This window comes from Cinclus cinclus, chromosome 1, assembly GCF_963662255.1.
Source record: "Cinclus cinclus chromosome 1, bCinCin1.1, whole genome shotgun sequence".
Lineage (NCBI taxonomy): Eukaryota > Metazoa > Chordata > Aves > Passeriformes > Cinclidae > Cinclus > Cinclus cinclus.
In genome coordinates this window covers 19,560,973-19,575,687 of record NC_085046.1, presented here as the reverse complement: position 1 = coordinate 19,575,687, position 14,715 = coordinate 19,560,973, and positions in this window count along the sequence as shown.

Here is a 14,715-nt window from a genome sequence, read left to right as displayed (position 1 = left end):
ACATGCACATACCTTCAGAAACCTCATCCCAAACAATTTATCCAAGGTAACACTGGAAGTCTCTATCTGGCAGGGGAGTGAACTGAGCTCTTTTTAAGGCCCGAAGTACAATCCTAGCTTCTTTTTCTTAGGTGTGCAAATATTTTGATTGCTTTTTATGTTGATGTAACTTCAAAAGGTGAGTTGAGAAGCCATGTCTAATGCTTCTGTTTTCAAAGTTTACATTTTTTCTTAGAGCTTTTGCTTGATTTTATTAAGGTAATATCTTTTAAAAGTGGTTTCTCAGTATTTCAACTGTTTGTATTGGCACCGAGTCACTTCATGACCTTCAGCTGTGACAGTCAATTCAAGCAGTAGCAGGGCATCATTGGACGTAAGCAAAATCTATTCTTGTATCAGATGGTCCAACTGAATATTGGAAACATTCATTATTTCAATGAGAACAGTTACCATAGTTTGAATGCTTATGTATGCCTAATGTTTGCTTCCACAGAAAACAAAAATACCAATACAATTACGTTTTGGTAATGTTATTGTATTCTGAAATATTTGTCAACTACTTATTAACGCGTCTGAAAGAGGGCAAGTAATTTCTAGCAGTATGTGCTTTAAAGTTGCATAGGAGCATAGGTTTCCACCCATATATGTTCTGTGAATTTATTGTATTCACACCTGTTAAGAAAATACCATTTTTTTTGCTAAATATGCTTATCAGGCAACTTGATCACATTCAACAACCAAATGTATTTATACAGCTTCCACCACAGGCACAGATAAGTTGATCAGAAAGCCAGTTAATCTTTATTTCTGCCACAGAGCTCTTTGGCTTTTGTGGCATTTGTCAGTGTAGAATGGTTTTTGCCATGGTGTCAAATCTGAGCACTTGAAGTCTCATCAGCATATGAAAGTTTGAATTCCTGTGGCACTTAGAACTTACCTCACCACTTAAGGTTAGGGCCTCTGCTGTAAATCTCTTTACATTTGTGTCTTAAAAGAGATACCGAAGGGGGAGTATTACCAGGTGTAAATCAAGACCTCTAGCCCTACAGAGGGCTGGAATCTGTTCCTATAGATCATTGAAATAGAAAACTAAAGAGGTTTTACACCAAAGAGATATGCCTGTCAAATTCATCATTATAGTCAATATTTTCTAAAAATTAAAAAATAAATAGAATAAAAAAATCCAAGAAAAATAATAAAATATGTTTTTGTGTCTGTACAAAAGCCAAGACTCTGCACAAGTTTTCTTATGATGCATTCTCTTTTAGTTTGTTTTAAATCTGTAGAGTTGGTTCATAGAGATTTGAAACAGACCTGTTTTTAAAGCCAGGTACATCTTTCTGTTGCTTCCAATCTAGTAGACAGAGAGCATAATATGCCAATGTTTTCATTGAGTCAAATCCTGAGTAAGGACTGCAGAACTTCATCATTTGCAGCTCTTAAATCAGTACTAGGTTTTTCTGTAAGAGGTATGCAATTACTCAAACAGATGTTATGTGCATGATGAAGAGATTACTTGGTGAGGTTTTACAGCCAGTCAGGCAGTTCTAACTAGATAATCATAATGCTCCTTTGAAACTTTAAATACATGAATCTATAGATAAAGGAATATTTCTGGAAGAAGCTCTTTAGCGTTTCTCCCTTTCATCTATTCTTAGTTTTCAGACACTCAGGATGAAATGATCTTGCTTTCCTACACAGAAAACTAGAGACAAAAGGAAAAGTTAAAAAAAATTATTTGCTACGGTATTTTTTCTTGGAAGTTAGATGGCAGAGGGCCTCACAAAGAATACTTCCAATTCCAAACTACCAGCACTCCTTGAGAGCTGACCTTGTACCTCTCTTTTCTGTATATGTTACACATTATCCAGTGACTCCTAAGATAAATAGTTCCTCCTTTGCAGTCAGTTATAGCAATGCCCTCAGGTTTCTGGAGCTCATCTGCATGTTTTAAATACTGCCATCTTTTACTGTATTTTAATACTGCCATTCCTTAACTGTATTTTATGCTTTAAACATGAATGTGGCATTTTCTCCAGAGACAGAAAAATACCATTTTCATATAAGAAAAGATAGTTTTGGTATTTACCCTTGATTTGTTTTTCTATCACCCTGACATTGCTCTTGAGAAAGCAAATTATCATTGAAATAGTTTTAAACAGGTTTATATCTGTCTGATGTGTGGATTAGGGCTGATACCTTATCAATGTTCTTAGCTTTCTTTTCTTTACTGTAACCTTTCGTCAAGCCTTTCTCTCATTTTAAAAATAAGCTGCCTTCTTCTGTGAGCATAGCTGTAGGAATGTGACTACAGAAAATACAAGCAGTAGTTGCACAATGGCTTTAATAAAAACAAGAAGTCCCGCAATTTATTTTACTAGGCCCACCTACATTCCCTTCTCCCCAAAAGAACAAAAAATCCACCCATGGAGCTGCTGCTCTGGGTCACGTAGAGGAGTGTAAGAAGTGCCTCTTTCCTTTTATGTCCCTGATAACAGCAGCGAGCACGGCGGGAGCCCCTGCCCAGACGCCGGGACGCACTGGAGTCCCTGCCAAGCATCCCGGGGCAGGGTGCAGGGACCTGGAGAGCTGGTGCCGCTCCCGCCGCAAGGGACAGGGCAGGGACAGGCGGGGACTCCCGAGGGGAGCCGCAGGGTGGCACTTTGGGGCTGGAGCGGGAGGATCCACGGGTTGACGGCTCTCTCTCGCCCTGCAGCAGCTCGCTGCCGGGCGCGTTGGCCCATGCTGCCTGTTTTGGAAGTGAAAACCATTGTGAAAGCGATGCCCCCGTGAGTGCAGGCTCCCGCAGGGCAATAATCCGCAGCAGCCCAGCAGTCAGCGTGACCCCAGCGATTCCCAGGAGCTCCATCCAGCTCCAGGTCGCAGCCGCCGGGCACCCACACCGAGCGCGGTGTGGCACTGTCTCTGCCCGGCTCTGCTCCGACACTGCAGAGAGCATCGAGCACAGGATTACCTGGCGACCTAAATCTGCCTAGCAACCACTTACATATTGGCCCGAGATAATGCCGACCAGCTCTAACGCAGTGCTACAGATGTGTCTGTACGTGACACCGTTTTGTTCTGCTGCAGCTGGCTGGGAAACCCTCCTCCTTTTCCTAGGGGCCAGAAGAACCCAATTTGACCCATCCAAAATAGTCAGTCTTAATTTTAGATCACGCCAAATTGCCCTCCATAGACTCTCGTGCTGCAGGGCACAGCAGGGCACTCTCACACAGCAGGACAATGCTTGCACAGCCCTGTTGGGTAGCTGCCCAGGCTGCTCTTGTCAAGGTACAGGGTAGGTGAACAGCAGCCATAGCTCAGGAAAACTCTTTTTAGCTTTTCTGTCAAGGTCTTTCTAGTGTTTGTCCTTCCACCTGCTATGCAAATACCATAACCCATATGATACAGGCTGTTACCTGTTCTTGTCCACCATGCATGACAATGGTTTTGGACATGTTTTTGTGTTGCCACAGTTTATTTCTTTAGAAAGGAAAACAGAATGTTGGAGAACTAACTGAGAATCACACAGAAGGAGATATTACTATATACACAGTGGTAAAACTAATGCAACTCATTTTTGGGGAGACGCTGCTGTGAGTACTGAGCACAAACACAAGTAAGTAATCCTTTGATTCCACACTGAAGTGTGTTGGTGTTGTCTTGGTGGTCTTGGATGGCTTTATCACTAACAGCTGGTAGAGTGCCCTAGTTTCAGGACTTCAGAGGCCATCTATGTTTTCCTGTGCAAAGGCATATTATGAGCTCTGGAGCAAGAGTACACCTACTTTTTGACTGAATTCCTAATCCAGAAGGGAATGGGATTGAATTAAATTTACAACCTAATGCCAGCTATATGCACAGTACAGTGACTCAGGAGCAGGTAGATATAATTACCAGCAAGTTTAGAAAGCTGTAAATAGACAATATACATCTGGTGGTTCAGTATTCCCAGAACACACAGCAGCATTCAGAAAAGATCCACACTGAGCTGCATGAATGCAATTCTTTTCCCAGGTACTAATCACATGAGAAGTCCCATGCATGTTAAAATCATTCTGTTACACTCCAGAACATCGCTGATGGTATTTTTTTGTGCACTTTGCACACGATTTCAGAGAAAAAGATAAAATGGACAATAAGGTCTCTTCTGTAATATAGTAAAAACCTGAAAGCAAGTGGTAACGCGCTGGAAATTGCACACTGATTCCTCGTCCTGCACAGGTGCAAAGCATCTCCCTTTTTACTTTGAGACAAAGAGGACAAAACTGATACAGAACAGGAAAGTCAGAACAAGGAACTGTCCAAGAGAAAATTCTTATAGATGTCTAAAGAGTATAGGTGTAAATGGCAAAACAAGCAACAAATACAAAAAGAATTATTCTCTTCTCATTGCAATACCTTCTCATTGACAAACACAAACCCCACACAAATCTCTCAAATGTTGCTGAAAAATATTGTGGCTAAGAAGTCAAGTTTTAGTTTGTATTTTAGTTTGTATTTTACAAAATAGATGACTTTTAATGACTCTTAAACTTGAGGCAGGCATTGAAAAGATGATCTATGTGTTCATAGGCAAGTAGCTTGGAAAATACATATTAATGGTTGATGAAATCAGTGTGATTTTGTGCACAGGATGTAAATTCCTTCTTGGGTAATGAGAGGGAAAAGTTTTCAAGAGCATAGTCCATATTCTATCATTCCCAACTGCCATAAAACCATGTCATTTGAAAACCTAGTTTTCAAATTGGCTTTTTGTACTTGCAATTAGCAAGAATATGCCATTTGTCTAGACAACAGAGTAGCTGAATATCTGATGTTTCTGGCATTATTAGGGTAGACTAAGAAAGCACATGACTATTTGTAAATTCCTTTTGTAAATTCCTTTCTAGCTTGTAATATTTTAACACACCATCAAAATTCTTAGGTTGGAGTGCACACAATTAACCCTTCCTCCTTGACTATGTTTCCTGCTCATGTAACTATGTTTTCTAGATGCAATTAAAATGTATTTAATTTGAGTGAAGTGGCTTTTTCTGTTTTCTTCCTTTTCTCTCACTTAATTTCTCCCACCAGTATAATACCTGCTTTGTGTTATGTTTCAGTTTTGGTGGAGAAGACTGGAATTTTTTAGAGACATTTCATTACTATAGTGTGTGTTGGATCATGGGCAAGGGAGACTTCAGAAAGGTTGGTTTGAATTCTAAGGAAGCATAGATAGAGCAAGAGGTTCCTACCCTTTTTTTTTAGTTGGTTTGTTGCTTGAGGTTTTTTAATTTCTTAGTTTTATTTTGTAATTAGAAAGTATAAAAAAAATAAGGAACAACTAAAGCCCCAGCAAAATATTTAAATTTCAAGGTGCAAATGCTGACACTGGTATTCACCAGTTTACATTAGACTGCAAATGGTCAGGTCTTCTGCACATCTACAATCACTCTTTTAAAGCTATTGCTTCCCAGCTGAGATGCATTAGCTGACCTTGGCCATATGCCTAATGTTTTGAAAATTCTCAGTAAAACAGTTGCTAAACACTTTCATTTCTACAGCCTACTAGTATTACAGATGAAGACACAGAAAAACAGTTTCTAATAACAGATAAATATTGGATTTAGGCAATATTAACTGAAAATTGGTGATGACTTGTGTACTTGCAGTACACTCTTGCAGTTTATAGTTCTGGTATGAATCTAAACTATAGCAATAACAAGAGTTGCTTTTGAGTATCTTGTATTGATTTCAAGTAAGAAATATTTAATACTTTTCCCTTCAGAATTCACAACACAAAGGGTATCTCAGACATTAAAAACAAGCTGTCAGGTCTCTGGCTTTCTCACAAATTAGATTTTTGTGCGTTCAGTGTGGCTATTTGAATAGTAAAAAGGCCCTTTCCTGTTTTCTGCACTTTTGTCCTTCTTGTTTCAGAAATAGCCACCTTTTACAAAGAATTGCCAAGCTTGTTTCCCAGGGAAATTGGTGGTTCACATGGTAAGACACACAAAGTTTTGGTAGAAGAGACATTTACATTCACTATTTTCATGGTAACAAAATAGCATCAGATGTCAGAGTCAAGACTTTGCTTTAATGCTCTTAAAATCAGTGAAACTTTGCAACATGTAAAGAATAAACCACTGCTGAATTCTCAGGTTTTTTGTTTTCTATTGGCAAAATTTTACTCAAATCAGTAATTTCTGCTGCACGCTATTTTAAACAAAAGACAACATGGGCTTTTGGATTCTTCCTGACAAAACTCCCAATTCTGCACAGTGCCTCTGTTACTGAGATCTACATGATAAGGAGATCATCTGAAATCCAGCTGGCAACCAGCACTGTTTCTCAAGTACTGAAAGTTCTTAGGCAGTATGTTTGATGAAAAACACATTGCATGTTCATTTATCCCCTATGTCTATTTAAAATGTGAGATATAAACATCTCTACTACAGACCAACTCAAAAACCTTGTATCTGGTTTACATCCTTCAGTCACCACAAGGACACTTCATTAGCTAATCCATTCTGGAACTGATTTTTAATAAAATAAAAGCAAATTCAATTTGTTAGAACCAACCAAATCATGTAATACCTTTCCAGTAAGTCTACAACCACAGTTCTAGCTGCCTTGTGTTATTATTTTCTGGTGACAGATAGGCTGTTGCAAATACTTCCACTATAATTAATCTGCTCCAAGAAAAGAAAAAAAAAAAAAAGGAAAAAACAGATTGACAGCAAACCTCTGGATTACTTAATGCTGCACTTTACAGTGTGAATTGGTCCTTGCTTGCAGCTTTGAGGTCTATGAATGCAAGACAAATAAGACAAAACAATTTCCCATGCAGTGACAGGGAAGAAGCAGTGTTTAATATGTCTGTGATGCTACATAATAATCATCAATAGTAATGTAACAGTTTTGGCACTAGTCTGCTTGTCTTTGCCTGTTGGCTACATCTACTCTTTTCACTGTAATTATACAGTGTTCCATATTGCATACTTAAATGTGAGAATAATCAATCAAGCTCTCAGGGAAAAATCTAATGAAGAAGAGAGTTCCTTCACAAATGAGATATTTTCCATTTCTTGTCTCTCACATTATCTTATCAGCTGAAATCTGCAGAATGGTAAGGAAGTTGAAAGAATTTCTGCTAGAGTTCAACAGGAAGCTCAATACATGAGGATTTCCAACCAGTTCTAAGCAGTGTCTTTGGATGCTTCAAGTAACCCCTAGGGCTTGGTAAGTTTGTCAATTTGTCTCTCAGTAGTTAGATACAGCAAAAGAAACCTCCTTAGCTCTGTGGTCTTATCTTTGCACAAGACTTTGTAAGGGAGCACAAAGGCAGTAGGATGGAAAAGAATTGTCAGTGAAAAGCCACAAATATCTGCAAAGAAATTACCTGTTTCTAGGTATGGATAATGCAAAAGGTAGAAATCCTACCTTTTCTCTAGAGTTTAGAGGCCTTTGGGATTGCAAGGATAATCCAGTCTGGACAGAGAGAATTGGATGTAATCTTCTCCTGATAGTGCACACATTTTCTATCAAAGATCTGCATCTGATTACTTCTCTCTGCCAGAGGTTGGTTGAAGGAGGCTATTCTGCCAGGTTGTAGAAGCATAATTCTAGATCAGAATACTCAAAAACTAATGCAAAACTAGTTAGTCCCATTTCTAGAGATTGCTTGTGCATTTTCTCCAGGGTCTACTGTTCCTTGGAGCAAAGACTAGAATCCACAAGTGATAAATTGCTCACCAAGCTGAGGAGTAACAGCCAAAGAAGAGCTGAGGTGGGCAAACACCTCTGGACATTCGCTAATCCAGACACCCTAGCTCAGAGCAGGCTCAGCTAGACAAGGTTTCCCACAGTCATGTCCAGCTAAATGTTGAGAATCTCCAAGGATGGAGGCTGCACAGCCCCTCTGGGCAAACTGTGCCAGTGTCCAGTCACTCTTGTGCACAACTTGAGCACTTCACCTCTTGTCCTGTCACTAAGTACTACTGAGAAGAGTCTTCCTCCATCTTCTGCACAACAACAGTTTAATTTCAAGTACCCATACTCATGTATAGGATGCCCTCAAGCTTCCTCTTCCTGAGGCTGAACAGTCCCAGCCTTCTCAGCTTCTCCTCATGCAGCAAAGGCTACAAGACCTTAAGCATCTTTGTAAAATTTGCTGGCCTTGTATTTCTGTGTGTTTCTTGTCCTGGGAAGTTCAGCACTGGGCCCAGAACTCCAGATATGTCTCATCAGGCGTCAGTAGAGAGGCAAATCTGGCAATGTTGACAGACAAGCTGCACATGAGCCAGCAACCTGTCCTTACGGCACAAAAGAACAAAAGTCTCCTTTGCAAAGCTGATTTCCCTCTTGATCCCAGCCTCTACTGATGTGTGGGGATATTCCTCGCCAGGGACAGACAGGACTTGCCATTTTGACTTTCTGAACTTGATGAGATTCCTGTTTGCCAGTTTCTCCAGCCCATCAAGATCCTTCTCAGTGGCAGCACAACCCCCAGTTCTGTACCACCTGCAGGTCACATTCCTTCTTTACTTCTTCTACAACCTACTACCTTAAATTAGTTCCTATGGAGTTCTGTAGAGAATAGAGGAGTATCATGCCTCAGAGCTGCCAGTAAATGTGATGTAAGCACTCCTCTGGGGAGTAGGAGACCGGGATCTCAAGCTCCTCCTGACAAAAGCAGCTAAGCAATATCCCCAGCAACATTCTTCACACATTAGGTATCTTGCCTAAGAATAGGGATTTGTATTTTTCTCTCAACCATCTCTGGAAAGACAGTGATCACGCTTTTGGTCAGAGGACAGTTCACAAATTAGGCAATTTTGAAGCATGTCTTGGCTGGGCCCTAGAAAATTATTAATTTCGAGGTCTTGAGTCCTTGAGAGATAACATTCTGAATTGCTCAGACTGTAACACAAGCTGAATTTAGGGAGCTTACCAATCAGATGGAGTTATTTAACAAGTTTATGTAACTCTAAAAATTAGTCATATACAGCAACTTTACCCTGAATTTGTCCTTTCCATTCAGCCTTATAGAGTTCCAAGAGCATACAATGTTCTCTGTCAAACTACTGCTACAGACTCTAGAGATGGGAAAAGAATGACATGAGATGGATATTGGATAGTTATTTTATTCTAACATTCCCAGCCATTGCACATCCCTGTAAATTAGGTGCAACTTATGCTCTACAAAAGCCACTAGAGCTATTTACATGTTAAAAGTTTAAACAAGTAAGCATTTTTGAAAAGTAAAAATAAAAAAGTGTGAACTTTACTACCATTTTAATTTCTGCCAAAGCTATGTCAATATGTGAAGTACCCAAAATTTTCTCATTAATAAGCTTGTTTGAAAATCCGAAATTCAAAAATTATGGGTTTTTTTCATATGTTAACAGTTTACTCGCGACCAATAAACTCCTTCAGGTTCCTGCACTGCACTGATCTGACTGTGCTTTCCATGCTTTAGTAAATGCCAAAATGTGCCCATCAGATAAAGTTTTCCATTTGGATAGCACTTCTTGTCTTTCCAAAGCTGTTCATAAGTCTGGAACACAGGCTTTAAAATGCCAAGTTTGTAAGATTTCTCCTTATCTGAGTGAATGTGTAAAGCAGGTAAAGCAGGTAAAGCAATAGCCCCTTATACTTCAGAGATTTCCTTTGGAGAAGCCAGAAAGAAATGAAAGGTAAATGTGAATGAACTATAATAAAAAAAACCCTGAATATTTTTCAAAGGTGATTTCAGTGCATATATTTAAATAAAAAAATATAAATCACAGCTCCTTTAATTAAAAGTTTTCAGACCCACTTAAAGAATCACTGTAGGAAGCAGTTCACCCTGAATTTCAATTGCTTATTTCTTTCTTATCAAAAAAATTATCAGAAAAAAATTACAGTTGCAAATGTAGAAACTTGCACAATACTTCCTCTGTAGAAAGTGAAAACTAAATGTTTGGAAGTTCACAAATACACACTTCTGTGCTGTTTCACTTTCTTTTGCCACTTGGATCACACGCTTTCTCAAAGGTTGTTTCAGGCATTTACAACTAAACTGGCGTTCACAAAGGTGCTATAAGATAGAGTGGAGTGTATTCAGCAGGCTTTTTGAAGCAATATTTGTTCCTACTGACATTTTTCCAAAATGTTCAAAATTTGGTTCCTCCAGGGAAAGCTTTTATTTGCCCTAAGACACTGACAGTCTTTTGTGCTGTGAGCAGCTATGGAATTGTAAATTATTTCTATTCACCCAAGAAATGCTATGTTTCAATAATATTTAATCCCATGTTAATGTTTAATGTGAAATCCTCAAAATGCATTTCCTTAAGAAGTGCAATTCCTATCCTTCTTATGACACAATTTAATGGGTTTAGGATGAAATAAGCTCATTGGTTTGGAAACCCTGGAATTTTTTAGATATTGTTTCTTAACACATTTTAGTTCTAAACAATAAAAGAGAAGTTAATGATATGGTTGCTCTAGAGAAACTAGTAACTATTTTATAATTTTTTCCTGGGTCAGATACATATTGTTTATAAATTCACAGCAAATAGCAGTTCATGTCAAGAATAATTTGAAAATAACAATACTTTTAGTGGTGGCACTACCTGTATATTGCATGTTTGCCCCAAGAATACATTTATGGTCTAGAGAAAATCTAGAGGTAATGGCAGTGGTAGTAAATGCATTCTTATGAATACTCTATACTTCATACTAATCTCTTATTTATGGTGTGGGCCAGACCCAAGATAGTAGAAATGAAAATTAATGGGTATTTTTCTTGCAGGAAAATTTATTCCACTATTATGCACTAGATACTACAGCAAAGAAGGGCTGTTCCATTTTGGGCTCTCATGGTGAATTCACAAGTCATTTGGCTGTCATCCATAAAATTTTTGGATATACAAAACCAGGCTTTGTAGCAAATATTTACATTTGGTTGTGGTTTTTTGCACTGTGCCAGGACCAATGAGAAAAAGGCTTTAAACCATCAAAATCTGTTGAAGTGCTGTCAATGCCTTCTCATTTTATAGCACTCCTGTCTTTTAAATGCATTTTTGCTTCTTATTTGGGAATTCCTAGAAGGATCAGATTTCAAACTAATGGAAGAGAAAATTTGGAAGCTGCTGTGGAAAACAGGTTACTAACCTGTCAACTTGTTTTCTACCCGAGATCTCATAGATGCTCAGAGGCTTGGGTATTTCATGTCTCTTATATTTTGTACTATAAAATGTATAAAAATAAATATTGGATATCTGAATTGATCTCATTTTAAAGGTTTGGTTATTTAGAACAGTGGCTGGTGCAACATATTGAAGTGAGACTTGCATTTATTTATTTATTACCAAAGTAAGGTAAGTTGCATTCATGTGAAGTAACTACTGAGAAATGGAAAAGGTGGCAGTAATGCAGCTACAGCATTCTCTGCTTTTTTCATCAGCCTGTAGAGCAAGACTGTCAGGACAAGAGCAGAGGCTTTGCCTGTAGTGCCCAGCTCAGGGTACTGCTACTTCCCTTCCACAGGTTTCACATTTCCACCAGCTCCAGCAGCTCAGGGAGCTGTACCAGGGTGGGCATTAGATAAATGTGTGACTCAAGCTCGTTGATTAGGACTAAAATTTGGATTCTTTGGTGTTGCAGTGTGAAATCATTGTATCCATGTAGGGAAGAGATGTGCACTCAGTATTCCAACCTGCTTTTCAGGTTACTGTGCAAAAAGGGCTATGCAATAGCTGTCAGTGTTGTAAATCCTCTGAAGAACAATAATCTGAGCAAATTTAGTGAACTGCGATAAACCAGCTTCATCTTATGGCAGTTTTAATGCTTGATAGAAGCCCAGAGCACTGCAATAATCAAACTAGAAAAATCTGATCTCCTCTCTAGAGTGACTTATCTGGCAGTTCTCAGAGAACCTTACCTAATTCGAGCTACTCCTCTTGCACTCGTGCTAATGTGAAATGTGACAAGAGCACTTAAAAACTATTCCTGAAAAAATCTCAGGGGGAAAGGGTGGCTTGTGTGTACATCTCACCTCATTACCCCAGCCAGCAGCTCTGCAAACTGAGCTGTCTTAGCTGAAACTCAAATGACTCATCATTTTAAAGACAACTGTGATTTAAAGCATACTTCTATAATAGCTTGGAATACTCCCTATGGATTGTAAATGAGATGACTGTTCATAAACATGAGTGCATATTGAAATTTTTAATATTTTCCTTGTCTCTAAAAGATTTATGATAACAATTCCAAAATAGTTAATCCTTCTAAAACACATAAGAAGAGTTTTGTTGAGAATAATTTTTAAAATTATTATTAAAATAACTACAGCTTACCTGGTCTCTGTCTCAATACAGAGCTCTGCTAGAGGAGTTTATCAATCAAAATAACTAAGTTATCCCAATGGGCTATTACTCAGCTTACTCATTTTAGAACAGCTGATATCACAGAAAGGGGTTTTTAAAAAATTATCATTACTTTTATACTAGCTTACTTGCGAAGAAATCCTTTACTGGACTTAATTTCTATTTATGAAGCTGAAATAAAATAATGAATTTTCTAAAAGTTTTCCCTAGACCTAGTGCATTGTGATGTGATTGTACATGACACAACTACTGATGTGAGTATGATGTTTACAAGTCTCTCAGGGGAGTTTTGTTGCTGAGAAATAACGTTGGTGAAACACTATTTTTGGAAGTGTTATCATATGCAGTGCTTTTACCAACAGCATTCTTGTGCATGAGATCGGTGCTCTTAGATGTGTATTCACATCAGTATTGTTAATCTGAGAAGCTCCAGTAGGTGCTATAACCAATATATGCTTAAAATAACCATGATACAAGAGCTGTTGTAAAATTCTAATAATAAAGTCACCAGGTAGAAATGCACCGATACCTCACATTACAATCAGAATGAATACCAAAGTATTTGGAATGGAATTACATGGAATAATATGGAACAACACTGGGCAATAGTGGAACTGTTGCTTTGATGAATAGGGAAGGAAACACCAGAGAGCAGATTTTGCACTTTTAGCCACAAGAAAGTGATAAGATTTATTAGGCAACCAATTATTTCCATCCTATATGGTGGCTTCAATAGCTACGGAATCAAACAGTATTTCAACATAGCAAGTATATGGTTGATTGGCACTTAATATGCCAGCCTGGAAGGTATGTATAAGGAGTCATCAGATAAATTGCAAACTGAAATGCAGAATCATACTTCATCTCTGCTTACAGCTAAAACTTTTTCTGTGGTACCCCTTGGCTCAATGTGGCTTTTTGAAATTTTGACTTTTTTCTAAGCGGGATGTACAGCTCAAAATAGGTTTTTCTTCAAGTTCATGAAAAGCAACTGAAGAGCCACAGAAACAAAGGTCTCTTGGGATATACATATTTACCATAGTGAAAGGGAATAGGTTATATAGGCCAATATTTTACAATCCTTCCAAACTAATTACCAGATGCTCAAGAATCTTGAACATTAGTGCAATCAATCCTGATGTCCTTGCTTTGTGGTATATGTGGTTCTTGCCCTTCTGACAATGTATATTGTTTCCCGTAGGGCCTAAAATGCTGCAGTTGTATGCCTCTTTGTGTGAACTGATTTTACTGCACACATTTTTACGCTGGTTTGTCTTGATTATGGTGCAATCTGAAAAGTGCAATCACCGGAATCTAACCTGTCTGTGCTCCAGATGCATGGGAATTAGTGTTAACAGAAGTTGTGGGTGGGACAGTGTCACAGTATCCAGAGAGCAGCCAAGCATCACTTCCCATTCATGACATTCTGCTCTGTTTGTCTTAGGGCATTTTGGTCTCACAGTTTCCACGTGTGTGTTCATATCCACATGTAGAAAACTTCAGTTAAATTACCTTCCCTCTAAGACAATAAGGAAAATGAACAGCAGAAGGGTTAGAGACTCTGACAGACCTACATTTAGCTGTCCTGTGAGTTTCAGCACATATACCACTGTAGCCAAGGATCATGCAGGCTGAAGCCATAAATCAAAGCAACAGCTGGCCAGCACAGAGGCAGAACACTTCCAGCAGGGCAGAGTGCAATGTGTGCCAGCCAGCTTGCTCAGGTGGAATGTGCAGCCCTGGCTGGATCCCAGCACTCTCCTGTTGTCCCTCCCAGCTCCCTTCAGACTTTCTTAGCACAGACTTCTGACTGCCAGGGATGTGCCAGGACACAGCTTAACACTCTTTGCTAAACCATGGAGTCACAGAGCCATTGTCGTTCCACACCAAGCTTTTATCTATCCTTGGCTTTAGAAATCTTTGTGGACAAGCAGTAGTGTTTAAAAATTTTTTGAAGCAGGGGCGAAGGTTTATGAAATAATTTGGATTTCCAATCTACTGTGATTTGCTTTCAGCAAAGCCACTGACTGACAAATATTTACCAATACATATGTTTTGTGCTAGAAATGCAAAGATGTAATCTATCTGCACATGTCTCTGTTCACAGTATTAGCATCTTGAGGTACTCTTCTGGAGAGCAAGGGAAGTTGGAATAGAGATTATAAAAATGTCTCTTGACAGGGCAGGTTCTCATCAACCTAAGATTCCGCAGACAACTGTAATTTCCTACTAACAAAGATAATATTCCAAGATCACATGGTCTTTGTCATCTAACAAACAGTGAAGGGTGCTGATTTTACTTCTGCAGCAGGTATATTTTTTCTGTACTTACAGCCTGAGGGCTTCACACCTGAGACCCTAC